Here is a 6,164-nt window from a genome sequence, read left to right on the forward strand (position 1 = left end):
AAGTGGCGCAACCGAAGTGGCGCGGATTTCATCAGTATAGCGTGTTGAAATCCGCGACCAAACGCTAGTATTAGCAACCGAAGTGGCGCAGATTTGATCAGTATATTGATTGATGAAAACCGCAGTCCAATCGGATACTTCCTTCTCGAGATATTCTTGATCGTATGCACTCTAGTCGTGTCCTAACCGCTAGCCTTAGCCATCAGCCAGTGGTGGGGTGATACCTTAATGTCGCGATTAAAACTTAGGCATCAAGTTCCGGCCCAGCAAATTTCGTATCATTCAAAAGGTCACTTTGTGCGCTATTGATTGATGAAAACCGTAGTCAAATCGGATACTTCTTCTCGAGATATTTCTGATCGTATGCACTCTAGTCGTGTCCTAACCGCTAGCCTTTGCCGTCAGCCACGGGTACGGGTGGGGTGATACCTTAATGTCGCGATTAAAACTTAGGAATCAAGTTTCGGCCCAGCTAACTTTGTATCATTCAAAAGGTCACTTTGTGCGCTATTGATTGATGAAAACCGCAGTCCAATCGGATACTTCCTTCTCGAGATATTCCTGATCGTATGCACTCTAGTCGTGTCCTAACCGCTAGCCTTAGCCGGCAGCCAGTGGTGGGGTGATACCTTAATGTCGCGATTAAAACTTAGGCATCAAGTTCCGTCCCAGCAAACTTTGTATTATTCGAAAGTCATTTTGTGCGCTATTGATTGATGAAACCGCAGTCCAATCGGATACTTCCTTCTCGAGATATTTCTGATCGTATGCACTCTAGTCGTGTCCTAACCGCTAGCCTTAGCCGTCAGCCAGTGGTGGGGTGATACCTTAATGTCGCGATTAACACTTAGGCATCAAGTTCCGGCCCAGCAAATTTTGTATCATTCAAAAGGTCACTTTGTGCGCTATTGATTGATGAAAACCGCAGTCCAATCGGATACCTCGTTCTCGAGATATTCTTGATCGTATGCACTCTAGTCGTGTCCTAACCGCTAGCTTTAGCCGTCAGCCAGTGGTGGGGTGATACCTTAATGTCGCGATTAAAACTTAGGCATCAAGTTCCGGCCCAGCAAATTTTGTATCATTCAAAAGGTCACTTTGTGCGCTATTGATTGATGAAAACCGCAGTCCAATCGGATACTTCTTCTCGAGATATTCCTGATCGTATGCACTCTAGTCGTGTCCTAACCGCTAGCCTTAGCCGTCAGCCACGGGTACGGGTGGGGTGATACCTTAATGTCGCGATTAAAACTTATGAATCAAGTTTCGGCCCAGCTAACTTTGTATCATTCCAAAGGTCACTTTGTGCGCTATTGGTTGATGAAAACCGCAGTCCAATCGGATACTTCCTTCTCGAGATATTCCTGATCGTATGCACTCTAGTCGTGTCCTAACCGCTAACCTTAGCCGTCAGCCAGGGGTACGGGTGGGGTGATACCTTAATGTCGCGATTAAAACTTAGGCATCAAGTTCCGGCCCAGTAAACTTTGCATCATTCAAAAGGTCACTTTGTGCGCTATTGATTGATGAAAACCGCAGTCCAATCGGATACTTCTTCTCGAGATATTCCTGATCGTATGCACTCTAGTCGTGTCCTAACCGCTAGCCTTAGCCGTCAGCCACGGGTACGGGTGGGGTGATACCTTAATGTCGCGATTAAAACTTATGAATCAAGTTTCGGCCCAGCTAACTTTGTATCATTCCAAAGGTCACTTTGTGCGCTATTGGTTGATGAAAACCGCAGTCAAGTCGGATACTTCCTTCTCGAGATATTCCTGATCGTATGCACTCTAGTCGTGTCCTAACCGCTAACCTTAGCCGTCAGCCAGGGGTACGGGTGGGGTGATACCTTAATGTCGCGATTAAAACTTAGGCATCAAGTTCCGGCCCAGTAAACTTTGCATCATTCAAAAGGTCACTTTGTGCGCTATTGGTTGATGAAGACCGAAGTCAAGTCGGATACTTCCTTCTCGAGATATTCCTGATCGTATGCACTCTAGTCGTGTCCGGTTGTCTTCAGGAGGCGGGGAAAGAGGGTACCAGCATTCTTGATGAACACTCCAGTAGCTAAAAGAGTACGTAAGCCCAAAGTGCTATGGACTCCTTCGAATTAAATACAAGTAATACATGTAGTGCAGATGAGTTTTTTTTTTCATGTGTAGCAACATTGTACTCTGTATCAACTCAAAGATGTTGAGTGTAGTAAGTTTTTTTTTTCATGTGTTTCAACATCGTACTTATCAACTTCAAGATGTTGAGTCTAGTGAGTTTTTTTCCATGTGTATCAACATTCAACTTCAAGATGTTGAGTGTAGTGAGTTTCTTTCATGTATATCAACACTTATCAACTCAAAGATGTTGAGTGTGGTGAGTTGTTTTTTTCATGTTTATCATCATTGTACTTATCAACTTCAAGATGTTGAGTGTAGTGAGTTTTTTTTCATGTGTTTCAACATTGTACTTATCAACTTCAAGTGTTGAGTGTAGTGAGTTTTTTTCATGTGTATCAACATTGTACTTATCAACTCAAAGATGTTGAGTGTAGTAAGCTTTTTTTTCATGTGTTTCAACATTGTATTTATCAACTTCAAGATGTTGAGTGTAGTGAGTTTTTTTCATGTGTATCAACATTGTACTTATCAACTCAAAGATGTTGAGTGTAGTAAGTTTTTTTTCATGTGTATCAACATTGTACTTATCAACTTCAAGATGTTGAGTGTAGTTAAGTTTTTTCATGTGTTTCAACATTGTACTTATCAACTTCAAGATGTTGAGTGTAATGAGTTTTTTTCATGTGTTTCAACATTGTACTTATCAACTTCAAGATGTTGAGTGTAGTGGGTTTTTTTTCATGTGTATCAACATTGTACTTATCAACTCAAAGATGTTGAGTTTAGTTTTTTCCCATGTGTATCAACATTGTACTTATCAACTCAAAGATGTTGAGTGTAGTGCAATTATTTTGTTTTTTAGACATGCGTATCAGCAGTGTCTGATCGACTTATCAACTTGTTAAGTGTGGTGAAATTATTTTCATTGACGTGAATAAATATTGATAACTACAGGCTCTAACTTACTCTACTCTTTGCAATATTTTGAAACTCCGGTAGAGCTAGTTAATGAAGAACTAAAAAACCGTTATCACCTGGTATGAGGTAAACAAACTATTCGTTAATGCTAAGAAGACATACTACCTTATATTCTGCAATAAATATAAAACCTACTATAGAAACGTGAAAGTATTTTTTAAAAATATGCCCGTCACAAGAGTCCCAATCTAAGTTCTTAGGCATAATCATAGACGATCGGATGAAGTCCATGACCAGACGCTAGTATTAGCGGCCGAAGTGGCGCGGGTTTCATCCGTCTAGCGTGATGAAGTCCGCTACCAGACGCTAGTATTAGTGGCCGAAGTGGCGCGGGTTTCATCAGTCTAGCGTGATGAAGTCCGCGACCAGTCGCTAGTATTAGTGGCCGAAGTGGCGCGGGTTTCATCAGTCTAGCGTGATGAAGTCCGCGACCAGACGCTAGTATTAGTGACCGAAGTGGCGCGGGTTTCATCAGTCCAGCGTGATGAAGTCCGCGACCAGACGCTAGTATTAGTGGCCGAAGTGGCGCGGGTTTCATCAGTCTAGCGTGATGAAGTCCGCGACCAGTCGCTAGTATTAGTGGCCGAAGTGGCGCGGGTTTCATCAGTCTAGCGTGATGAAGTCCGCGACCAGACGCTAGTATTAGTGGCCGAAGTGGCGCGGGTTTCATCAGTCTAGCGTGATGAAGTCCGCGACCAGACGCTAGTATTAGTGGCCGAAGTGGCGCGGGTTTCATCAGTCTAGCGTGAGTGAAGTCCGCGACCAGACGCTAGTATTAGTGACCGAAGTGGCGCGGGTTTCATCAGTCTAGCGTGATGAAGTCCGCGACCAGACGCTAGTATTAGTGACCGAAGTGGCGCGGGTTTCATCAGTCTAGCGTGATGAAGTCCGCGACCAGACGCTAGTATTAGTGACCGAAGTGGCGCGGGTTTCATCAGTCTAGCGTGATGAAGTCCGCGACCAGACGCTAGTATTAGTGGCCGAAGTGGCGCGGGTTTCATCAGTCCAGCGTGATGAAGTCCGCGACCAGACGCTAGTATTAGTGACCGAAGTGGCGCGGGTTTCATCAGTCTAGCGTGATGAAGTCCGCGACCAGTCGCTAGTATTAGTGGCCGAAGTGGCGCGGGTTTCATCAGTCTAGCGTGATGAAGTCCGCGACCAGACGCTAGTATTAGTGACCGAAGTGGCCCGGGTTTCATCAGTCTAGCGTGATGAAGTCCGCGACCAGACGCTAGTATTAGCGGCCGAAGTGGCGCGGGTTTCATCAGTCTAGCGTGATGAAGTCCGCGACCAGTCGCTAGTATTAGCGGCCGAAGTGGCGCGGGTTTCATCAGTCTGGCGTGATGAAATCCGCGGCGCGGAATTCAACAATCCACGGTCTCCGGAAATAGCTCGTTTTGAGCGAAATTATCGTGTCTAATGCATTACCAATGGCATTTTTTCAAAACTTTTTTTTTCACGTTCTGACACTTTTATAAGGTGAAATACACTTAGTAGACATGTTTAGAATCAAAAAGAAAAATCTTTGATCAAAACTCGATTTTTAATGGCAAAGTTCGTAGTAAGCGCAGAACGGCTGAAAAGGGCCTAAATCTTATGTTTTGAGCGAAATTATCGTGTCTAATGAAAAAAATGCATTATCAATGGCATTTTTTCAAAACTTTTTTTTCACGTTCTGACACTTTTATAAGGTGAAATACACTTAGTAGACATGTTTAGAATCAAAAAGAAAAATCTTTGATCAAAACTCGATTTTTAATGGCAAAGTTCGTAGTAAGCGCAGAACGGCTGAAAAGGGCCTAAATCTTATGTTTTGAGCGAAATTATCGTGTCTAATGCATTACCAATGGCATTTTTTCAAAACTTTTTTTTCACGTTCTGACACTTTTATAAGGTGAAATACACTTAGTAGACATGTTTAGAATCAAAAAGAAAAATCTTTGATCAAAACTCGATTTTTAATAGTAATGTTTATTTGCAAAATCATGCCCGAGGGCTAATTGCATACACAATCTCAAGAACTAAGAGAGGTAAGTACATAAAACTAGTGTCTAATCAACTACATGATACTATGAATACTATTGTCGGGTTTGACTTCTTCTTTGAAGGCAGTGGTTAATGAACTGTCCCACGTTCTGTATGATGGTGGGATTTTGAGCTTTTAGTAGAAATGTAGTCTTTTGGTGATCGTTTAGGTGATAAAAGCTTGGTGAAATAGTGGCTACTGTTTGAAATAAAGTTTTTCTTTCGGTTTCATAGTGGGTACACTGACTGATAAAATGTGTTTCATTTTCCACTGCGTTCATTGGGCAATATGTACACAATCTCTCGTGGACAGGGAGCTTTTTATAGCGGCCCCTTTCTATTTCTAACGGATGTGCGCTTGTTCTTATCTTACATATGGCTGATCTTTCATTAAACTCATTATGATATAGATAATTTTCCATCACGTATTCGGATTTAACACTTTTTGTAAAATCTTAGCTTACCGTTATCTAGGGACAGTTGATGAAAAAACGTTTGAACGTACATATCGGTAAGTCTTCTCTTTAACAAAGTACATATGTTCTTATTGTCTAATGTAGGGTAGTTAATGTTCCATAAGAAAGAATAGCCTGTATTATCTACTATTTCCTTAACATGGTGCAACCAGTTTTTCTTGTAACTATTTCCCATAAGGTATTCCTGACAGAGTAGTGCGTCCACCTGTAATGGGTGTGTGGAACTGTCAAGTTGTTTTAGTCTTAGCCAGTATTTTATTACACGTACGGATATATCTATATCTGTTGGGAACATCCCAAGCTCTGCTCTGCATGCTTGATTACATGAATTTCTGTGCACACCAAGGATGTTTTTACAAAAACGGTTCTGGGTTGTTTCAACAGGACATTTGTCATTTGAGGAGTCCTTGCCCCAGATCTCACAAGCATACAACAGTATAGACTTGATACAAGTATCATAGATTTTAAGTAGAGCCTTTGGGGACAGTGAGGTGCGAATGAGGGGTTTAATGCTAAAAGCTGCTTCCCGTGCCTTTAAAGAACAATTGCTTCACTCGTCTCCGACTCTTCATAG

The sequence above is a fragment of the Branchiostoma floridae genome, chromosome 11, assembly GCF_000003815.2.
Source record: "Branchiostoma floridae strain S238N-H82 chromosome 11, Bfl_VNyyK, whole genome shotgun sequence".
NCBI classification, from domain to species: Eukaryota; Metazoa; Chordata; class Leptocardii; order Amphioxiformes; family Branchiostomatidae; genus Branchiostoma; species Branchiostoma floridae.